This window comes from Pinus tabuliformis, chromosome 7 (genome assembly GCF_031772625.1).
Source record: "Pinus tabuliformis cultivar Carrire ecotype Pingquan chromosome 7, CPIR1, whole genome shotgun sequence".
In the NCBI taxonomy this organism is placed as follows: Eukaryota; Viridiplantae; Streptophyta; class Pinopsida; order Pinales; family Pinaceae; genus Pinus; species Pinus tabuliformis.
The window spans coordinates 1,818,725,034-1,818,737,476 of NC_142293.1; positions in this window are offsets into that span (position 1 = coordinate 1,818,725,034).

The window sequence follows — 12,443 nt, forward strand, 5'->3', positions numbered from 1 at the left end:
TCGTGCCAGCGACGTTCCATGACCATTTCTGTTGGTTTAGTTGCATCGTGCTATTGTTTTTTTCCCTTTCGGCCATATATTATGTTATTTCAGTTCAACTGTCTGACTGTCAAAAAACACTGACAGAGCCAACAAATTTCCTCCCCAAGTGATTGGTGGGAAGTGGGATACGGGGCTATTCGATCAATATGATCAATGGACAGGATCATATCATAGAGATCGAGGAATTGATATAGCATCGGCGGATTTGAAAGCAAAAGGTGGTATTTCGGGCGAGACCACAAGAGGTAAGTGGTAATTCGGATTGGCAACCGATTCCACTCATCAAGTGACACGTAGCAGCGAAGAGGAGAGAGGAAACCGCTTTTCGGGCGATTAATCCTCGTGCACGTTGCTCACCCGAAATCATTGTGAATCGTCGGATATGATGGAGGAAGATCTATGGTTGAGGATCATCGTGCAAGTTGATTTGATCGGCTAAGCGACAACCATCAGATCGAGTTCAAATCAACGGTAAAGATTTGATCATTAATAGCAGAGGTGAAGGGTTGGCGGACAGTGTGATGGAATTGCGATACGCCGATAGGCAATTAAGCGATGCGCGATAGCCATTGGATTGATGAATGAAATGGACGGAGGAGATCAATCTGATCGGAGATCGGAGAATGGAGAGTGCAGCAGAAAAAGAGATGAACAGAGAGTGGACCCACCGATATTTATGAGCGTGGGTGTATAATTTTTGAAGTTCGGCTTGTGGCCAAAGCGGAGCAAGAGGAGACATGGACCATCGGAGCTAAAGGAGACATGGACATTTCCTTTAAAATAGCGGCGCTGCACCTCAGGGCTAACAGGATCTATGCCACATAGCTGTCACGGTTGACACAATCTTCATCAGTGGACACTCAGTTGCAAACACTTACATCTGCCACACAAGATCTACACTACACAGGCGTCACAATCTTCATAGGCGGACACTCTTATCTGCCAACACTCCACTAGATATACGCCACACAGGCATCACAATCTTCATCAACGGACACTCAATTGCTGATCTAGGTGGATGTTGGTGGCCACCCACCTATCCCATTTGGACCCCCACAACTGTCTCTTTCAGTTTTTCAGTTCCCTAAATTACAGCATAGTCTACTATTTTTACATGTTTTTCGGGTCCTGAACTTCCGGAGCCGTTTTGAGGCCCTAAACGACGTTTTTTTGGGAATCTGGGGCAACATGTTTCTTCCCAAAGTGGTAGTACTCGGATAGATCTTTCTAACGAGCTATCGTACGCGTCAAACGGAGATCGTATGCCAAAGTTACGACCCCCGGAAATTGATATACCAATTTACCCAAACGGGGCCTACAATTTGGCGTTTCATCTTCTAGGGTTAGGTTTCGGGATGTGAAGGGTTTTCCATTGTTTCTCAACAATAAATAGGCCTTCGAGCCTCATTGTAACACAGTTCAGAACAGTTCAGAGGCATGTAGCCACCACATCTCTTCTCAGAGATACGCTACCATCGCCCTAGCTGGTTTATTTCCATTTATGGTTGTAAGCATATTTCAGTATTTTCCATTAATGCAATGAAGTATTATTTCCGCTGCATCTTTGTGTATATGGTTACCTCTGTAATTTGTTGCGTTCATGTTTAAATTCGGATCAGTGGTATCAGAGCGGTCTGCTTTTTCTCTGTTTTTCTTTGCATGTCCCCAACGAGGTCGGATATAAGGAGTTAGGGCTTGAGCTAGTCGAACCTTTGCAAGACCAGCCTCGCAAATCCCGACAGCCTCCCATGGTGGATGAGAAGAAAGACGAGGGGGCAGGAGATCCTATCAAAATCTTGCTCGAAGAAGCGCTCGAGCGGCAAAGGAACGCGATGATGGATAGCTTTGCGCAGATCCTTCAGCGGCTACCAAGAGGCGACGCATCGGCTCCCAACAGCGACTCTGGAAACGCTACACCGTTTAAGGTACAAGTTAATTTTGAAATCCCCATCTTCGAGGGTCAAATAGACGCAGATGTCGTAGATAAATGGTTAAATCTGCTAGATGGGTATTTTTCTGTTCATGAATTTTCAAATCGGGAAAAGATTGTTTTCGCTCTTCTCAAAGCAGCCCCCCACGTCAAGGACTGGTGGGAAACCTACTACGAGCAGAAGGATGAAAATACAGGCTCACTATTTTCAGCACACCCACTTGGAATGACTTCCGGGATGCCATCAAGGAGCAGTACTACCATGTCGGAAGCTATAAGGACAAATACATCAAATGGACCACACTGCGGCAGGGATGAGACCAAGATGTGGCGGAGTTCACAAACATTTTTCATACCCTTCGCACACAGTTGGGTATCAAAGATTCTGAGTTTCATCTGGTACTCAAATACCGCGGCTGCCTACACAAATACATCCAGGAAGAGATGGAGTTCTTGAACATCTCCTCACTCGGCACAGCATACCGATACGCTGTCAAAATCGAGCAAAAGTTCAAACAGAAGAAGCGAGACTTTGGATCTGCAAATCCGAAGCCCAAAGGACAAAGCCAAGGCGGGGTGACCCAAGACAACCCATCGAAGCCACAAGAAAAGAACAACACCATGAAGTCGAAGAAGGACACAGGAAAGTGGTGTGAGTTCCACAAGAGTCCCACTCATAACACAAGTGAGTGTCGGACCAAGCAGTCGCTGGTGGCCGAGTTGAAGGCTTCCGAATCAGATGCATGTTCCAACCCTGAGCCAGAACTCGACAAGGGGAATGGCAAAGGGAAGCAGATCATTGATGCGGATCCCAGTGCCACTTTTGCCACTGCCAAGATCCAGAAAGATGAGCCCGAAAATCCAGAGGAAGGGGAGCGTCTTTTCCACTCACAGATGTGGGTGAAGGGTTCGCCGCTGCAATTCATTGTCGACAGTGGCAGCCAGAAGAACCTCATTTCAGTAGAGGTCGTGAAGCGGTTGGGCCTACTGACTACACCACACCCACAGCCGTACAGTATCGGGTGGCTTCATGAAGGACGAGATCTCAAAGTTCGCCAGTAGTGTCACCTTCCCTACAGCATCAAGCCCTTCACAGACGAGGTATTGTGTGATGTTACACCTCTGGATGTTTGTGATGTATTATTAGGCCAACCATACTTGTGGAGGCGACATGTTGTGTATGATTCCAGGCCTCGTGCTGTCATTATTTCTTTGAATAATTCATTATACAGGATACCGGAGGTAGCCCCACCTACTGCCACATCTTTGATCACTGCTAAGAAAGGTAGCAAGCTCATATCACAAACTAGGAAATTCATCTGTCTGGTTCACTCCCAAAGTAAGGGGAAGATCGTTGCTACATCCATGACCCCTGCAAAGGGTTCCTCCATGCAACAGTAGCAGCAAAGGCATACGGTCATGACAGAACACAGGAACAACTTTTCCTCACCCACAGGGGTACCACATAAGTTTCAGGTGGGCAACAAAGTTTGGTTACATCTGCAGAAAGAACGCCTTACAAGAGCCCATCAGAAACTCCGGCCACTCCGACATGGTCCTTACACCAGTACCAAGGCTACGGGAAACAATGCTTTGAAGCACAACATTCCTCCATTCCTTCGCTTGCACCGAGTGTTCAATGTGGACCATCGCCGACCATCCTTCTCACCATTTCTGGTCACAGCAGAGATTGCAGAACAGCTCATCACAGACCCAGCTCAGCAGAAGCTTCCTCATCTCAGGGAGGAACTCAACACAATGGAGACCATTGCTTCCTAAGGGGGGAGGAATGATCCAGGTGGATGTTGGTGGCCACCCACCTATCCCATTTGGACCCCCACAACTGTCTCTTTCAGTTTTTCAGTTCCCTAAATTACAGCACAGTTTACTATTTTTAGATGTTTTTCGGGTCCTGAACTTCCGGAGCCGTTTTGAGGCCCTAAACGACGTATTTTTCCTCCCAAAGTGGTAGTACTCGGATAGATCTTTCTAACGAGCTATCGTACGCGTCAAACGGAGATCGTATGCCAAAGTTACGACCCCGGGAAATTGATGTACGAATTTACCCAAACGGGGCCCACAATTTGGCGTTTCATCTTCTAGGGTTAGGTTTCGGGATGTGAAGGGTTTTCCATTGTTTCTCAACAATAAATAGGCCTTCGAGCCTCATTGTAACACAGTTCAGAACAGTTCAGAGGCATGTAGCCACCACATCTCTTCTCATAGATATGCTACCATCGCCCTAGCTGGTTTATTTCCCTTTCTGGTTGTAAGCATATTTCAGTATTTTCCATTAATACAATGAAGTATTATTTCCGCTGCATCTTTGTGTATATGGTTACCTCTGTAATTTGTTGCGTTCATGTTTAAATCCGGATCAATTGCAGACACTCTTATCTGCCAACACTCCACTGGATTACTCTCTACGCCACACAACCACCGAGTCCTCCTCTCGCTTTTCACACCATAGAACCCACAACTCTGCACACCATCGAGCTTACAACTCTGGCTCTGAGCTCACACACTCCTAGGCTCACCCTTATGCCCTCTTCCGGACAACGCTGAGTCACACACAGCTCCACAGTGTCTTGTAGTGAATCGCAGCACACAAGATGGCCTTTTAACAACGCTCTGTCCCATGGTCCATATTCATCAAGCATGATCAAATAGTTGGTAGGTCGAGATTGTGGATTCAGATGTGTAAGTTCAACATACAAATTGATTGTGAATGTCTAGTGAATATACTCCATTCAAATTTGAAAGTTCCCTGCTGCAAATATGGATATGAGTAGATCGAGAGATTGAGAGAGGTGGGCACTTGATATTCACTGCAATCAAGTTCAGAATTGAAAGCAACAGTGAAATTTTGTCTAGGATGGCTCTTGGATGTTTCGGTAATCACCATGTGATACTTGTAGCCTTTATGTAAAACTGAAACAGAGGGTCATTGAAGGTAATATATTTGGCTTTTAGCTACAAGTTGTTAAATCCTGTAAGCATACATTTCTTTTGATGAAGTTCAGATTCTGGAAGCTCTGAGATTCAATTAGTCTGCATATAAACATAGATAGAAACAGAGACTATTTAGAGAGTAGATTCTGGGGGTATGTTGATGAGGAATACTAGGCACACAGTCATAAGTGAATTTGTGAAGTTGAATTGAAGAGAACAATCTGAGAATCCAATAGATATTTTCTGTTAATAGTTGTAGGAACCATGAAATTTCCTATAAACACAGGTTGCAAATTAAATCAGAGATAGGAAAGAAAATGAGATACGGGAAAAATACGTGAGTTTGAGATCTTAACTAAAGATACCATACAAGAATTCAGATTCAAGTGAATAGTACCATAGATGAATTCTGATTCGGATGACGAGTGTAAGAATTTACTGATGCATGGTGTCTAAAGTATTTCGTGGTTAAGATAAAAATATTTACGCTACTTCAATTTTCAGGCATTTCAGGCCTAGCGAATTCTGATTGACGTGAATAGCATCATAAATGCTATTCTAGCAGTAACCATGGGGAACTAAAATGGCCTCATTTCCGACGAGGGGGATTTTTCGGTCAAGGGTATTTTTCTAGCCAATCAAATTTAAACTTATTTGATATTTTTCTGGCCAGTCAAATTTAAACTTATTTGATAGAACTGAGAAACTTATTTGATAGAACTAGGAAGACTCTTCAAGAGAGCTTGATCATTCCATTCTATTAATAAACATTGCATCAACAAAACATATTTACACAAGAAGACAACTGTCATGGCAACATGCGTTGGGTGGTGTGATTATTTTAACAAACCTCCCCAATCACGATGACTCTTAATCACGACACCTAAATTTTAAAGTGTCTGCTCTCAACTAGGCCTTAAAAAAAACATAAAAAAGGGATTTTCATTTTTGTTATTGGTTTCACACTGTACAACTCTCTTCGGTGCTCTTCGGTGGACATGATGTTGCAGACATTCTAATCTGATCTTCCAACACTCTACTGGATATTTTCTGCGATCTACGTCACACAAGCATCACGTTCTTCATCAACGAACACTCGGTTGTAAACACTCCTATCTGCGAACACTCCATTGGATACTCTCTATGCTACATAGGCGTCCAGTTCGACACCCTTTTTCAGCTGGCGTCAAGTTCGACACCCGTTTTAAGTGGACACTCGGTTGCAAACACTCCTATCTGCCAACACTCCACTAGATCTATGCCACATAGGCGTCACGGTCGACACAATCTTCATCAGTGGACACTTGGTTGCAAACACTGTCATCTACCAACACTATACTAGATCTACGCCACACAAGCATTACAATTTTCATTAGCAAACACTCAGTTACAAACACTCTTATCTACAACCATAAACCTCCCATGTGTGAACCACTTTACCAAGGACAACAACTTTCATGCCCCTCCAGCTAGGCACGCGCCTTTATCGCAGGCTGGAAACCTAAGAAATGAATACCTTCTTTCTTTCTTTTTTAATTCAAGGCTTACGTACCATTTCCTCTAATTATACACTAACCATACATGCTGGCCGCACACAGATCTTCTACTCTACCTTCACACTTCACTTGTATCACACAGCATAACTGGGCTACCACTTTACCGACAGCTCTAATGAAAGTCCGCCTCCTTTTCCAGCGCACAGGTTAGGGGGCAGGACAACGATCCAAGGCAGGCTTCACTCCCCTATGCTACAACAGCTCAGCAGACACCTTACAGCTCATGATTTTTCTATGCACAGGTCTCAACGCCTCCTCAGGGCAATGACCCTCACATAAAGGCTTCTTTCTACAGCCCTCGGCGCTCCTCAGCTTCTAGGCTCTTGCACAAAAAGTCATGTTGCCGAGCCCCACTACTGTTTCCCTTCTAATTCCACTCCTTTTGTGCAACCTTTCTTCTTGTAATGCCGCCTTACCCCAAGCCCTCGTTGTGAACTTGACTCAAGACTCGACAACTTTGCAGTATATTACCTAGATCCAGCGAAAAACTCCCTTCAGACAGAGAGCTTGGTATTGGATCTCACGGGGGCCTTCCTGTGGGTTCAATGCGGGAATGGCACATATAAATCGTCCACCTATCGTCCCGTTCACAGCCTTACCGCGCTGTGCATGGAATCAAAATCGATCTTCTGCATCTACCGCCAGGATGTAACAACAATACCTATGGTGTCATTCGAGAAAATACTGTCACGGGGACTACAATGGGCGTGTTAGACCAGTAATCACAGCTACTCAAATGTGCGACCACTGTTCAGACATCAGCAAGTTTAATGTGTCTGTTGAACATCATTATTACAGCGGCTGTCTTGATCCAAAATTCAACAGATATATTAAATAGAGTTTCTAGAAACCATTGACAATGGGGGAAGCTTCCTGAAGAAGCCACCGCCCCAATCTCCAGAGCTTTCTCTTGATGTGTATAAATACATGTTTAAACAGCGAATGAAACCAAGCGGTTGAGTTCCAAGTTCTGTGTGTAGTGTTCAGTCTTTGAGTCTCCGCTCTCTCTGATATGATATCAGAGCAGGCGTGAGGCTGAGCGAGTCGTTGTTGTGTTTGAGTCTTCCAAATTTCTAATTTGGTATCGGAGCAATATCTGATATGGTATCAGAGCTGAGGGTGTGAGCTCAATGAGTATTGGTGAGCCGTGAGCGAGGGCGACTGAGCCGAGAACTCAGGAGTGAGGGCTGGTAAAGAGCTGTGAGCTCAGTGAGTGTTGGTGAGCCATAGTCGAGTGGGCTCGGTGGAGTGAAGAGCTGAGGGTTTGAGCCCGGGTGAGGTGAGCTGCATGAGTTTGTGAGAGTTCTTCTGCAAATAGTGTGGCTGTGAACTTGCAGTCCCCCTGGAGAGATATGTTTGTGTGTGAAGAACTAAAGACTGCAGCCGAGTGTTTTGTCTATTGCTACTGGGAAATCCGTGGTGGGGTGAGAGTCGTGCGTGTGACAGTGACTGCTCACCCATAGAAGAGCTGTGTGCTCTCTGATATCTAGCGTGGTGCGATGCTCGTTGAAGAAATCAAAAGGGCCGTAGAGCAATGTGTGGAATGAAATTATGAAGTGGTTGTTTGGTGAATTAATCTTTATGCATGTGAAAACCTGGAGTTGAGTTGAAATTGAAGAGTGTTGAAGCTGAAGGGCTATGGATGCTGTTGAGGGTGGATCAAGCCAATTGGAAGAAAGTCGCTACTGGAGATGATTGTTGTTGGAGTCTTGCCTAAAAGATCACTATTGGAGTGTTGCCTGGAGTGGGGTAAACTTGAGCCAGCAGTGAAGAGTTGTGTTGTTTTTGGTGATGCTGCATGACCCATAGAGAGCCTGGTGTTTTTGGTGTTTTTGGTGAGCCTGCTGTGCAGTAGAGTAATGGGTCAACAGACGAGACGGTCTCGGAGAGAATTTAAACAAGTGAGGAGAAAGAATGAAATGGCAATAGTTGCAGAAGAAGATCTGAATCAGATAGAAGAATTTGAAGACATTGATGCAATATTGAAGTGATTAATGCCAATTCTGCCAATTTTCTCAGGTAAAAATTTTAAACTTTGGGCAATTAAAATGGAAGGATTGCTTGGTTTAGTAGATTTATCGAAATTTGTCCAAGAAGCTTCCATAAATTTTGATGATAAGCGTAGAAATGCAATGGCATTGTTTCTCATCATATCAGCTTTAGAAGAAAATATTTTGTCTAATATTTTGTATGAATTTGGTGAAATATGTGATGCAAAAATATTTTGGGATATTCTTGAAATGAAGTACAATATGGAGGGTAGTGAGAAAGCTGAAGTTGATGAAGGTGTTGTTGCTAAAAGTGATTGTGTTGAAAGCATCATAGCTGGGATTAAGGCTGAAAGTATGTCTTTAGCTGACAATAGAGTAGTATGTGATATTAAGGAAACACCCCATGATGAAGTCAAATTTGATGACAATTATGTATCCCATGATGAGTGGTTAAATATGATGCATGAAAAGCATCTTATTGATGAGTTGTTGTTTGGTGAGAAGTGTTGCCTACCTCCATACACAAATCAAATGCAGGACAACATGTTTGCAGCAACAGAATTGACAAAAGAGTTTGAAGACATGAATCAACCAACTATGTCAGCAAAGAAAAATGAAGGAAGCAAAGCTCTTTCCAAAGAGCACGATGACAAAAATCAATATGGTTCTGTTTATGAATCTAACATTGTTTTTGAGTGTACAGATATTGACAATCGGGAAGAAGCAAGAAAACTTGAGGAAATTGCAAGCAGTAAGGACAAGTATAAGTCCCAAGAACCTTAAGCAATGTTGAATACAAAGAATGATAACCTGCAATCAAGAAAGGAGAAGCTCAATCACTATTTTATGGCAAGAAAAGTGAAGATGAAGTTGCATCAACAAATGAACAAGAATGGACCTTTTAGCAAGAAGACAAAAATGAAATGTTTTGTTGTAAGCCCTTAGACCAGCAGGCAAGTTAAATTTTAGATAGTTGTGATTAAGGGGAGGTGTTAGACCCGTAATCACAACTACTCAAATGGCGACCACTCTTCAGACATCAGCAAGTGTTCAGACATCAGCGAGTTTAATGTTTCTGTTGAACATCATTATTACAGCAGCTGTCTTGATCCAAAATTCAATAGATATATTAAATAGAGTTTCTATAGATATATTAAATAGAGTTTTTAGAAACCATTGACAATGAGGGAAGCTTCCTGAAGAAGCCACCGCCCCAATCTCCAGAGCTTTCTCTAATGTGTATAAATACATATTTAAACAGTGAATAAAACCAAGCGATTGAGTTCCAAGTTCTGTGTGTAGTGTTCAGTCTGTGTGTCTCCGCTCTCTCTGATATGATATCAGAGCAGGCGTGAGGCTGAGCGAGTCGTTGTTGTGTTTGAGTCTTCCAAATTTCTAATTGGGCGGTGATCTGTCACAAGATGTAGTGGTTGCCTATTCCACCGACAGGAGAAACCCGGGCCCCAAAGTCTTAGCTTCCGGATTCGCCTTCTCCTGCGCTCCTAACTTTCTTATGCAAGGACTGGCCAAAGGAGTAGACGACATGGCTGGATTGAACAGGACTCGCTTGGCTCTGCCTACTCAACTGTTCGGTGCCTCCGCCTTTAACGCAAATTCGCCCTTTGCCTTCCAAGTAGGGGTAGCAATACCCCGGGAGTCCTCTTCTAATTTGGCAACGGGCCTTACTTCTTCCTTCCCGGAATAGACGCCTCTCAACGACTCTCCCTCTCACACTCTAAGGTGCACAAGGATAGCGCTTCCACGCCTCCAAGCAGCTGTTGATCACTCAACAGTTCAGCGCCCGATCCAAAGTCCACGGGCTGCGATCTTCCTTAGCGTTCACACCGTGACAACAGCATCTGCCACAGCTTCAGTTGCTCCCACGCTTCTCTACACGGCGTCTACACAGTGGCGGCTCTTTAGCTAGAATTTTCACAACTGTACACGGCTCCAGGCTTACGGAGCCCTCACAACTCCTCAACGCCTTCTTCCTCACATGGCTCAACTCAAATCACTGCAGTTCACATGGTTCTGATACCCGTTGATAGAACTGGGAAGACTCTCTGCAAAAGAGCTTGATCATTGCATTAACAAACATAGAAATTTACAATCTGCCATTATTTCTTCAACTATTCCTCCAGACTCCACCGCTTGTCGTTATTTCTTCAACTATTCCCGCAGACTCCGCAGCTTGCCGCCGACTAGCCGTCATGGCAACAGGCGTTGGGCGGCGTTATTATTCTAACATTATTTTTGGATATTTTCCTAAAATCCGACGGTCTTCAAATGGGATAACATAACATCAGCATAGTTCCAAGGGTTTAAGCTCAAATTTTGCCGGAAAATATCTGGAACAGTGACTCCGGCATATCTCTACTCTAAATTTAACCGAGAAAACAGGGGGATTCATGAAAATGGCAGCATAGACGCCACTTCGCCATCGGCGACGCTAAATTTAACAGGAAAAAAGGGAAGATAATAATAAAAGAGACGCTATTGCAATTCAGTTGATGAGGAGAGAAAATTGATCATGCATGGAATTGGAAGCATTTCAAGTTCACACATTTCAGCTATTCAGTTGATGAGGAGAGAAAATTGAAGTTGCATGGAATTTGAAGCTGAGCAAAATACGCCCAGTCTTTAATGCACACGCTGCCGCTTGAGAAGACCAAAAAATATTAGACTATGACTTCTAAATTTTTACATTTAGAAATTATAGAACAATAAATTTGGAAATTATTATTTATAAATTTTCAAGTAAATCATGCCTGCAACTTTTAAATTTTTACCTTCAGAAATGATAGAATAATAAATTTGAAATTGGAATTTATAAATTACACATATAAAATACAAAAAATACAAACGAGAAAGATATTTGGATAGCTTTGAAGTTTTACTTCTCTATCCTTGCTTCTTCAAAGGGGAGACTTAACTGATGTTTTAATGTATAGACTCACTTATATTCCTCTCTAAAGTTTGTGAATAAATTTATAAAATAAATTTATAAGAGGTTTTCAATATTCAAATGTTGTAGGGGTTTTGGATAACTGTTGATTGGGTATTTTGTTCAAGTATTTTTTGATGTGAAATTACTAGTTCAATTTTCTATCTAAATTAATTCTGTCAATTATGTCTATATTATATATTGTTTAAAAAAATTATATATATGAGTTTCCTTTAGTGAAAGTTTTAGAAGTTTTTCTGGGGTTTTTCAGTCAAATTTCTCTAAAATCTTGCAGAGATTTATTGAAATCACAAGCTTGATGGATAACTCTTATATACAATCAAAAAACAAGTTTTTCTACACTTATATATATATATATATATATATAAAGTTATGGAACAAAGAAAAAAATTATAATTAAAACATTTGAAATGGTCTCAATATTTTGTAGTTTAGTGCTTCTTTAAAATATGAAAAATTACACTTTATATTTAGAATGGAATGAAATAAAGATACCTGTCTTGCACACATATGTGTTATTACCCTTATTACAAAATTACAACATTTTTTAATTTTCAATTACTTCTTTTCATTGCCCATTAAAATATTATATTATTATTAACATTAAAATGTGAAAATATAGAAAAAATTGTTTTTTTTCATTATTTTATTTTTCTCTAAAATTCATGGAAATTAAGTTTTTTTTTTCCCTTAGAAAAATAGTAATTTTATTCATAAGACAAAATTACATGTTGTAGATGCTAAATAACATATGTAAAATGAGTTGATTCTGTTAACACAGAACACATAAAAGAACCTAGAAATTCCAGCGACCTATTCTTTTTTACCTTTCTTTTTTTCCACTTCTCTCCAACCTCTAGTGTTGGGAGTGGAAGCTACAATAGACATTTGATTTTCATGTATGTATAGGGTATTCTTTGTCAGAATCAGATCCATGAGTTGGTTTGATGCTATATACTCCATTCTTGTTATTTGAGACTCTTGATGCGTCAAGGGGTTGTTGAGCC